Consider the following 12036-nt stretch of genomic DNA (forward strand, 5'->3'; position numbering starts at 1 on the left):
CGTTGCAGCATTATTCACAATAGCCAAGACATAGCAGCAAACTCAATGTCCATCGACAGATCTATGGATATAGAAAGCAGGGTATTTACATAGGATGAACTGCTAAAAAAGGAGATTCTGTTCTTTGCAACAACTTAGATGAATCTGGAGGGCATCGTGCTAAGTGAAATAGCCAGACAGAGGACAAATTCTACGGTCACACTTATATGAGGCTTCTGAACAAGTCAGACTCCTAGAAGTGGATATGAGAATGGGAGTTATCAAGAGTTGAAGAGGCAGTTATGGAAGGTGAGTAAGTTCTAGAGACCTACTATAGTTAACAGTGTTGTATTGTATTGTATACTCAAAACATTTGCTTAAACAGTAGGTATTACATTGTTTCTATCATAAAAATGAATAGAGACCAAGAAGAAACTTTCGGAGCTGATAGATGTGTTTATGGGATTGATTTTGTTGATGGTTTTTACTCATGTTGTGGTGAGTACTTAGCTCCAAACGGAAGTTGTGTACATTAAACATGTGCAGCTTTTTGTAGGTCACTCGTACCTCACTAAAGTGGTTTTTTTAATTAAAATAAAAAGTGGTCTTTGCCTTTGGGGACTTTATTATCTAATTAGGGATAAAATGTGTTTATAATTATAAAAAAATGAGAGGACTTTAAATAAGATTAGAAACTTTAAACTGATGGAGAAATTGAATGAAAGAGAAAAGAGATTTTTTTTAATTATTATCCGAGCAGAAAGAATACTTTTGACATAAAGATGAGAGGAGAGTAGACCCCTTTTTAAAGGGCTTTGCTTGAGCCAGATGAGACCCACAGAAGAAGTTAAAAGTATGTATATGGGACATTAGCTCAACTTAACATGTTTCATATTTTCATCATTAACAGCATAAGCAATATCATGAGGACCTACTATCACGGGAGTACTTGATATCTGAGACGTAGGAACTAATTAATTAATTGAACATTGAGTTGCATAAAATCATTAAACTGAAAATATGATTTGGGAATTTAGGATCTCTATATTTAAAGTACAGTCCTCTGCAAATGATTCAAAGAACCTAAGAGTTAGCAATGACTGTTCATATTACACAATTGACCAGATTATAGAATGTATTGATGAATCTCACATATCCACTGAAGGTAAAAAAGTAACAGCTGCTAAATTACTAGGGATCCGTAATGAAAAGAAGTTATAATATTAAAATAAATTGAGTCATCAAAAATACTTCAAATTCTCCTAACTTATTCCGGGAAAGGGTGAGAAAATAAATTAAGTGGTCAGTAAGTACATTTGGGATGCAAAGCAGCAAAGCAAATAACAATCCATTTTTTATAATTAAAGCTTAGCTAAACTATCACTGGGCCACGATAATAATTTTTTATAGAACTATAAATATCAACAGGGGATTTGTAGAGAAAAATTGCCTTGTAGCATTTTTGAAAAAATTAATGCATATCCAATATTGATTTTGATTTGTGCATGTTAAGCTGTGCCTCCTCAAGTAAAATATTCTTGAGGCAGTCAATAATATGCCATAATCTCATATGACATTAATAAAATAACACAAATGACAATTCATTTTTGTTTACTTGTCTGTGACTTAATGGATAGATAAACTGTGTTAAAAGAGGAAGCGAGAACTTGGTGCATAGTAGGCATATTTATAAAGCAATTGTGATTGATTTTTTTTTGTTACTTTCCTAAGAGAGAAAGTAAAACAATCAATCTCTTCAAATTCTTTTCTGAAAAGTGTTTTTATAACTGTTGATATATGTTATGAATTTTACAGGACTGAAGCCACATATATCAGGTAGCTTGTTTTGTTCGCTAAGATAAAATAGGGTAATGATGTTGCCAATAAAGCCTAAGGAAGAGAAAAATATGCAAAACAGTGCCATTAGAATGACTTTATATGTAACATTGTTAATTCTATTGACTCAAAATTGGTAACACGAAAGCTGTTTTCTTGTACTCAAGAGACACTAGGAAGGGAAAAGAACAACTCAACAGTGAGATAGCCAAGTGAAGACTTAGATTTAAGAAAAAAACAGAGCAAATATGAACTATTTTCCATCTAATCCAATCTTGCTATTCATCCATTATATGAGAATGCAGTGAATTAAAGACTTAGGTTTATTCAGTACATAATGAAACTTGCAGTAAGTAATTTTGCAGAAGAAAGTACAAACAATGTGTCTTAAGAAAATAAATCTGAGCCTGATTCTCCCTGGTTACTTCCTAGCCACCCTTCAAACACTAGGAAAGGCACTGTAACCCTTTCAGGGCACTAGTAATCCATTTTGATCCTGGTAGACACGTCACAGTAACAGTTAAGGTACCACTTGAACCACAGAGTAGCAATGCCTTGAGCCATAAACATTTCTCTGAGGCTGGCTTTCCCTGGAGAAAATACCGTTTGACCACTGTGTGAGTTTGGTCATGATGTATATAGAACTGAAATGTTAAACAGAATAGTAACTTAGGTGAAAGGCTAGTTGTCAGGGAAAACATATTTTAACTGGCTCACCTGTGTAACAACCTAAAAAAAAAAAAAAAAAAGGTCCTGCCCCCTTCTCACTTTACTGGGTCTTACAGGCAAAGGGAAAAATTCAAATTGGTAAATGTTATCCCAATGAATAAACTTTTCATCATCACAAAAAAGTTACTCACAAAGAATCATAGATATATAGATATATATATATAGATATATATACATGCAAACTAACACTATGATACTTTCAAGAGAAAATTTTGAAAAAAATATCTTTATTCCCTTGAGTTTGGCAGAATTTTCTTAGGACACCAAACACATGATTTATAAAATAAAATATGATAAATTGAACTTCCTCAAAATGTAAATATGCTCTTTGAAAGACACTATGAAGAGAATGGAAAGATAAATCATAGATCTGGAGAAAATATATGTAAAGTATATATTTGATAAAGGACTGGAATCTAGAATATATAAAGAACTCTTAAAAGTTTTTTTTTAATCTAGATATTTACCCAAGAGAAATGACAAGCAAATGTCTACACAAAGATGAATACAGGAGTGTCCATAGTAGCTTTATTTGTCATAGTCAAAATTCTAAACAACCCAAATGCACCTCAACAAATGACAGTACATCCGTACATTAAAATATTCACCACCAACAGAAGGATACACTACTGACACATGGAGCAACGTGGATGAATCTCAAAGTAATTGTGGTGAGTAAAAGATGCCAGCAAAAACAAGTACATGCTGTATGATTCCATTTACATAAAACTCCAGAAAAAGTGAACTAACTGGTAGTGACAGTAGGCAGATCAGTGATTGCCTGGGGCAGGGGCTGGGGCAGTGGGAGAGTTGGGGGAAGGTGAGGAAAAATTACAAAGGAAGATGAGGAAAAGCTTAGGCATGATCGACAGGTTCATCTTGATTGTAGTGATAGTTTCATGGGTTAAAACTTTTCAAATAGCACATTTTAAATATATGCAGTTTTTTGTATTTCCATCATACCTTAATGCTTTTTTTAATGAAAGTAAAACCCCTTTTTGGTTTATTGGAATCTTCTAAGAAAAAAAACCCACAAATGAGTATAAAAACCTTTTCGTGAAACTATTGAGTCCAGTCTGTTCATGGAATCTGTGTTCCCAACATCTTACTTTCAAACATTTTTGTGGCCGGGGCCACCCATTACTGATTTCACATCCCCAAGGAATTTTACAGTTCTTGTTTGTGCATCTAGGAAGCTCAGCAGACCAATCTCAAATGTGCAATGTGTGAACTATATACCAACCACACTCCAAACACTTGATATGCACTATTCTACTAAATTCTTACAATAATGCCTTAAGGTGTTATTAAGGTAACTATCATTCCCATTTTAAAACAGAGGAAACTCAGGCTTAGAGGGGTTAAGGAAATTGCTCAGGGTTATAACTGAGTAAGTCCTAGAGTCAGGGTTTGAACTAGAAACAGTCAGAGTAGAGTACCTGTGTCTAAACATGTGCTATATTGCTTCACTGTAAGAAAAAAAAAATGTTTGGAAAATGTATCTGCTACTGGTAAGAAGAGAATGTATATTTGTTTCCTAGGGTTGCCACAACAGAGTATTAAAACTGGGTAACTTAAAACAGCAGAAATTTATTGTCTCATAATTCTGGAAGCTAGAAGTGCAAAATTAAGGTGTTGGCAGGGCCACACTCTCTCTGATGGCTCTAGGGGAGTCCTTCTGTTCTTCTTGTAACTTTTGGTGTTTATCAGCAATGCTTGGCGTTCCTGGGCTTGCAGATACATTGCTCATGTCACATGGTTCACTTGTGCCTGTTCACATCATCTTCTCTCTACACAATGCCTCTTTCCGTGTGCAAATTTCTTCATTGCATAAGGCCACCAGTCATACTGGGTAAGGCCCACCCTAATGATGTCATTTAACTCCATTAATTCTGTAAAGACCCTGTTTCCAAATAAGGTCACTTTCTAGTACTGAGAGGTTAGGACTTCAACATTTCCATTTGGGGGAACATAGGCATAAAGGAGGTAACATGCAGTAGAGCTAAAAGATGCGGGAAGATAATAAGATTTGCCATACAACAATGAGCAAATCCCTTATCTTAAACATTGGTAAAATCTCTTACGGATCCACAAAACTGTAAGAATGGCTTTGTAACCAATAGCTGTCTGGGAATTCTTAGGAAAAGACTGCATTGTATTCATCTTTCCTTACTCAAATCAGATACCTAGGCTTCTTTACAGTCTCTGACTTTCACGGATTATAAGATCACTCTTTGGACACATAGAGACTTCATTCTTTCATTTAGTCTACAAACAATAATTGAGCTCTGTATTACATGCCAGAAATAGTGCTGGATACTGGGGATACAGGGTCAAAACATCACAGTCTGGGTGAAAGATAATGTCTTAAAATGGTCTAACAGGCCTTCACAAGTCAGCCCCTCAACCTCGCGCTCTGCCTTCCCCAGCACCATTATCTCTCTGATGCCTTCACCCTGCCCAGCCACTGCTGTCCAGCAGTGCTGGCTTCCTTGCTGTCCCTGCATCAGGACAGGCAAATGTCCACATTGGGGTCTTTGCGCCAGCTCTTTGTCCTATTGGAACTCTTTTCTTCCAGATCTCCACGTGGCTAACTCCCTCACCTTCTTCAGGTCTCATTCACAGCTCACCCACCCCAAACGCTCTGTGTGAAATGGCATCCCACCTTTCCCAGCAAACTGCCACCTCACTTTGCTCTGGCCATAGTGCTGAGCACCTTCTAACATTCTATAATTTATTTATCTATGATGCTTATTGCTAGCTGGTATTTCTCTACTAGAATATAAGCTCCACTAGGGTAGAGATCTTTGTCTCTTCTCTTTATTGATGGATCCCTAGATACAGTGTCTAGTACTTAATAAGTGATCACTTTTTTCTCTAACAAATAAAAGGCTCATTGAAATGAGAAAAAAGGCATTCCGTTGATTGCAAATAATCAGCCTCAGGGGAGCATCCTAGGCGCACGAGGGACATTCTTGAGCAAAAAAGGTAAAATTCAAGTTGTAGGAAGTGTTTCCATGCTCTGCTGAGGAATGTGGACAAATGAGGAACCCGAGGCAAAATTTACACGTGGAATTAACAAGATTCTATTTTCATATTAGATCCCTCTCACAATAGTGTGGATCAGCCATCCCTAGCACTCGATGTTCAACAAAATAAAAATGGAAAGGTCCGTTATGTTGTCATAAGCATGGCCTTTCCCGAGTACAATAGGAGTGTAACCGTTTAGAGCACAGGATCTGGAACAGTCTGCAGCCCAGGCTGCATGGGTTTAAATCTAACTTCCACCAAGAGCTCTAGGATCTTGAGCAAATTAATTAGCCTCCCTTTGCCTCATCTGTAAAAAGCAGGGGGGAGCCTAAGCTGGTGGGGTTTAAAGACAGTAAAACACTTAGAACAGGGCCTGGAGAGAGAAGCTGCTATACATGTGTTCTAACATTGTAATTTACTGTGTAGTGACCATGTGCAAAGTTTTATTTTCTCAATAGTTCCTTGAATAAGTAGCATTTAAGTTAATCAGGTCAGGAATCCTTTCACCCATAATTTTTTTCCATTTGGTTTTTTAATTATATTTTATTGATTATGCTATTACAATTGTCCTGATTTTTCTCCTTTCCCCCCACCACCCAGCATCCTCACTCCCGTCAGGCAATCCCCCCATCATTGTTCACGTCCATGGGTCACGTGTATAAGTTCCTTGGCTGCTCCATTTCCTACACTGTACTTTACATCCCCATGGCTATTCTGTAACTACCCATAATATTTTTAATAGTAAAAGATACAAGTATCTCACACTTTATTAAATTGCAAAACTTTAATTTCATCTTTCCTCCAATAGTTTTGCATTTTTTAAATTGAGTAAGCTTTTTACATATAAATAGTTGCAGCATTTTCATATATTTTAAATTAGTAAAACAACGCCATGATTGCTGAAACTAGCACTTCAAAGGGTAAGTGTTCTGTTGTGTTTTGACTTTAAACAACACCTGTCTCAGATTTCCACAGATTCCAATCTAGATGAGCAATATTCATTAAAATACCCGAGGCTCGTTTTATTATTTATAGTTTAGATGTCTTTCCATTCAAACAAAGAGACAGATTGTCTTCTAACTGAGACACCTGGAAGGTGCTGGGAGTACAAAGGCCATGATTCAAAAGTCTGCAGCGCAGTCAACAAGCAATTACTTCTGCCTGTGATAGGAGCCTGTCAGCTTCAAACACAGGACATTCTTGGGGAAGATTAGTCCAAATTACATTTTATTACATTGGCCCACTTGAATGGCCTCAACTTCATATACTTCTTATTCTAATGGAATTCCAACTGGGGCATTAATATATTGTTTATGACATGTTTGGAGTTCTTGTGTTATCAGCATGCATTCAAGAGAGAAGCTTCAAACAGTATCAGATAACAGGGAGCTGGAGGTTGGCTATTGTACAGCGCAGAGGATTTTATCATCGTGTTGAACCAGTGGCAGTGATTAAATTAAACTGTCTGAACAAAGCTTTTGCATGTCAGACCGTGGAATGGCAAAATGAAAGAGTGACACACTTCACAGATCAGAGGCAAGGGGAGAGGCCGGAAAAGCACAGTCGCATGCCTCCTTATTTACGCTCTCAGACACAAAATCAACAGCACAATCTCCGTGTGACTTCGTCTTTAAACTTTTAGGTATCATTTCACTCTTTTTCTAGGCACATTTCCCACATTCTTTTTCACACAGCATGTTTAATTTAATTTGGAATATTGACTGAATGGTGATGTAGTTCCGGGTTCTTCTGTTTCTTTGTGCAGGAGGGGTTTTAAATGTTTTAATGTCTAATTTTTCTCTTAGTATTTCCCAATGAGATATTTTAGGAAGACAAACCCAGTGGAGTAAGATGTTTCCATAATTTATAAACACAATTTTTATTTGGGGAAACAAACACAGGACTTTTATTTTCCCACTTCAATGAACAAATCAACATTTTGAAATAAAAGTTTCATACAATAGAACTAAACTAGAACTGAAATTCTTTTTATAAGCTAAAGCATTGTGATATATTTCAACTTATAAAAAAATATGTGAACTCTCTGAAGAGGTTCATTGGCAAAAAAAGTTTTTAGAATCTCAATGTACTGAGACGCAAAGTAAGATTTACAGGAATTCACATGTTTCCTATCCAATGAGATTTTTAAATCAACAAACTGTTCTAACATTTATTTATAATTATCTTCGTTAGTTAAAAAAAAATGGTTTTGTTAGGGTTAAGAAAAATGTTATTTCCTCTCAAACAAAATAAAACTGGGAAGAAGTCCAGAAAAAGCAAATTGAGTTTTAGTGCTGTTTCCATTTCAAGGTCTACATAGCCTCAGTTTTAAATTATTGTCTAGATGTGGTGGTTTCCTCTTTATTTAAGACTCTAAGTCAACTATTAGAAACATTTAAGAAACTTCAGTGTGTCATGGTAGTTACCAAAAATAGGTATTCAGGTGATATGAACATTTGTAAATTCATCAGTTTCTAGTTTTACTTTAATTTTGATTTGCACAACTTCCATAACTATAAAGTAATGCTCATTTTGAAAAAAAAATGTAGTCCTTAATAATGTAGCCTCATAATTTAGTTCTTTTAATTTTCATTTATTATGAAAGGTGATAGCCTTTCATAGAGATTCACTGCTCAGGAACATCCACTAACATTTTAAAGTACAAAACACTTTAAATCCAATTCTACTTGAGATATTTAGTGATGGGGGAAAATCATTTAAAAAAAGAAAAGAAAAAAAAAAAGAAAGTCAACCTGTTCTCTTAGATAATTCCACTGCGAATAACCACATTAGCACACATACTTTACAAATTTACTTCTTTCTTTAACCCACTACATCCAGAACACGCTAAGTATAGTGAAATATAAGAGAGCCAACAGAGAGCAACCAGGATTGTGTACAGAGATAACAAGAAGTAAACTTTGATTTAAATTATGTGGGATACTTTTTGAACTAGGTTAGAAACACTCTCATTTAGAAATCTTTGGAGACAGCATAAAAATTCTTAAATTCATAGACTTCAGAGTCTTGAAATCTATGTAATTAAAAAATTATTGAGTTACATTTATAAACTTTAATTTCAAAGTATGTACTTTTGATTAAAATATAATTAGGAAAAATTATTTTGGCATTCTATTACATAGAATGTTAATGTTTATGTTTTATCAAAGGTATTCTTTTACTTCCTATGCATTCAAAGCCTTCTACAGTCTAAAAAACAAACAAAAATTATATAGAATTTAAATGATATGAGCTATTATGTAAACATCAATATTTATACTCTAAAAATAAAAATAAATTTTTCATTTCTCCCTGAACTTCACAAAAATTACATATGAATTAGACAATGAGGTAAATCACTGTGAAGTCACAGACAAAATATTATGTGTATTTTGTGGTAAAAGTATAATAATATTAGAAATGAATAACAAAATTTACAACACTCAATAAGTAGGAAATTCTAAAATACTCCTTTAGTAAATTCTGTCCCGACTAAAAATATAATGAGAATGTTTGGGTCAAAACTCATGAGATAGCTCCAAAGCACATTTTTCAAAAGAAAGTCATACCTCAATGGTGGGATTATTGATTTTCCATAGTGTCTCACTTGTGCTTTTCCTTAATTTCTTCTCTTTCCTCCATAAGCACGTAACAGTTTCATAGAGGGGTGAAATTTGGGTTATTTAGTGAAACTAATTATTTTAGATGTTGAAAATATCAACATTTGACAAGACAAAGAAGAAAGAACAAACAGAAGTGCACGCGACCAAAGGAACGTAGAAAAATGGAATGAAATGTTTATCAAAGTGAGGAGAATATCAGCTAGCAGTTTAGAGATAATGAGTTAGATGTTACACACTGACACGTGGTTCCTGACCTGGCCGAACACGGCTTACTTAACAACACAGTCGTACAGTCCTACGTTTGGAAAAAATGTGTGCGCACGTACACATATTTAATTTTGGCATATGAATCGACAAAAGGGTGGAGTGATAAGCACCTGGTTGTTACTGATGATTAACTCTGGGGATTGAAATTGGAGAGTACATTAGTTAACTATTAGGGTGAATAAATTATGCCAAAACGCTGCCGCTAAAAACAACAAACATTTATTATCTCATAGTTTCTGTGGATCAGAAATCGGGGAGCAACTATATAATATAATAAAGTGATTCTAACTCAGGGGTTTCTCACAGGGTACAACCAAGCTATTGGCCGAGTCACCTGAAGGCTCCACTTGGGGAGGGCCCATTGTTGGTCGGATTCAGAAAGGCTACTTACAAGTTCACTCATCCCCAGGGCTGTCTCAGTTCTCCTTCCTGGGGCCCTTCATTGTCCAGGACCTCTCTCCCCAGGTGGGCTCTCCAGAAGGATAGCCAGCACGTCATTACATCGGGTCTAAGCGCTGAGAGACATAGCTACCAAGCATGAGAGAGCACCCCCAAGAGAGACCTAGAGAGCACCCAAACAAGACAGAAGCCACAGTGTTTTTATAACCTAATCTCCTGGTGACAGCCTGGCACTTCCGCCATACACTATGCATTAGGGCGGAGCCCGCACTCAAAGGGAGGGAATTACACCCTGACATAAATACCAGAGGGCACCACTAGGGGCCCTGTTGGAGTTTTTGCACTTCATATTGCTGCACTGCTTGAAATTTTATGCAGTGACTAACTCCAACTTTTATAATGTGAAAAAAGTGTGTTAAATATTTAAAACACAGAATTAATGTAAAAATGACAGTTAATTTCTGCCTCATTTTAAGTCTTATTTCATAAGGTTTTATGTCAGTTATTTTCCATTTGTCCGTTGTTCTTCTTCCTACTTTAGTTTTTCTTTGCAAAGTTTTGAGCCAATGTCTTAAAGGCAGTAAAAGGCTTCAAATTTATGATTAAAAAAGAAAGACTACTTCCTGGTAAATGGTACCGTGACACCCTTTCTTTGACACCAGAATTTCAACTGCTTCAGCGGAGCTCATCAGAACTGGAGATACCAACTTCCGATGACTCACTTAGCTGTCTCCAGGTTGGGGGGCTGGGCCTGCAGTTCCACCCCACAACCTGCCACTTGTGTTGGAGAGGGGTCAGACAGAGGTCAACAGACAGAGGTCAACACTGGAGAGGGGCATTGTTGTTAATTTCCACACAAGCGCCAGTATCTTCTTCAGAGAGATCAGAGCCAAACATTTCACTAGTTAATACTAGAAATCTCTTGTGAAAAGATGGAAAAGTTGATACCATTCTTCTGATTTATTCAGGAGATGGAGTAGTAACCGTTAAAGATTTTTGCCCCAGGCAGTTGCCCTACCAGCTCACCATTTAGCCCATTCCTGGTGCTTGAGAACAGGGAAGTGCAGAGAAACACAGAGAAAAGGCAACACGCAGAAGTCTAAGACAGTATCCACTGTGCATAAGGAACTATAAGATGGAGAAAAAAGCCAGTCAGATAGTTACTTAGTTGTTGCAAAAGTGACACAAAACCCTCTTTGGTCAGGTAGCTCAGCTGCTTAGAGCATTGTCCCGATAAGCCAAGGTTCTGGGTTCCTTCCCCGGTCAGGGTATAGACAAGAAACAACAAATGAATGTGTAAATAATTGATTTCTCTCTGTCTCTCTCAAATCAATAACTTTTTAAAAAAGTGAGACAAAGTCATTGCCTCCCCAAAATGGTGAACCCCAAGGAAGAAGCAAGATGAATTCATTGCCCAGGGGACAACCAGCAGGCAGAAGAGTCATGGGCAGCGGCTGGACAACTGGGACCACTGCCTCGTCCTGCACGTCATTTCCACATCCAAGGGGCTGTTTTTTCTCCTTCTCCACACATCTTTACTACAAAAGCCTAAAACCCAAGGAAATTACACGTGTCTCTGTTGCTTACATGTGGAAGGAAGTCAGCTAAGGAGAAAGTTTTAGACATTGTCAGATACTGAAAATTGTGAATGTGTTTTAACTTTAATTGAGTTTGAGAGGGGATTATTTTTAAATATCAAAAACAGAGACTATTTCTCAAGGCTTTGAGTGAGAGAATCCAGCACCTTATAATGCGTAATGGCATTCGTAAACCACGCCCTTGCAAACTGCCACGGAACCCTCACGATGCAGCCACCATTATTAGCTCCGTGTTGCAAATGAAGAAACAAACACAGTTTCATTCACCATAGTGTAGATTCAAAACAACAAAAAGCACATGACGGGCAGTAGTCTCGTATACTTATACAGAACTCTTTAAAATTCTACACCAATTGGAATGTATCTTATGCAAATAGTTTGTGTAATTCCCAAATACTTAGATTGTTAATTCTTTAGTAGGCAGTTGCCATTACTCCAGGGCAAATTGAGATGAATGAACATCTAGTAAGTAATGAGAGATATAGATGCATAAATCAATTCAGGAGAGACTTTTTAATCATTTTAACTACAGTGAGAAATTTGCAATATTATTAGTGATTATTATAAGGGCTATA

This window comes from Desmodus rotundus, chromosome 13 (genome assembly GCF_022682495.2).
Source record: "Desmodus rotundus isolate HL8 chromosome 13, HLdesRot8A.1, whole genome shotgun sequence".
Taxonomy (NCBI): domain Eukaryota; kingdom Metazoa; phylum Chordata; class Mammalia; order Chiroptera; family Phyllostomidae; genus Desmodus; species Desmodus rotundus.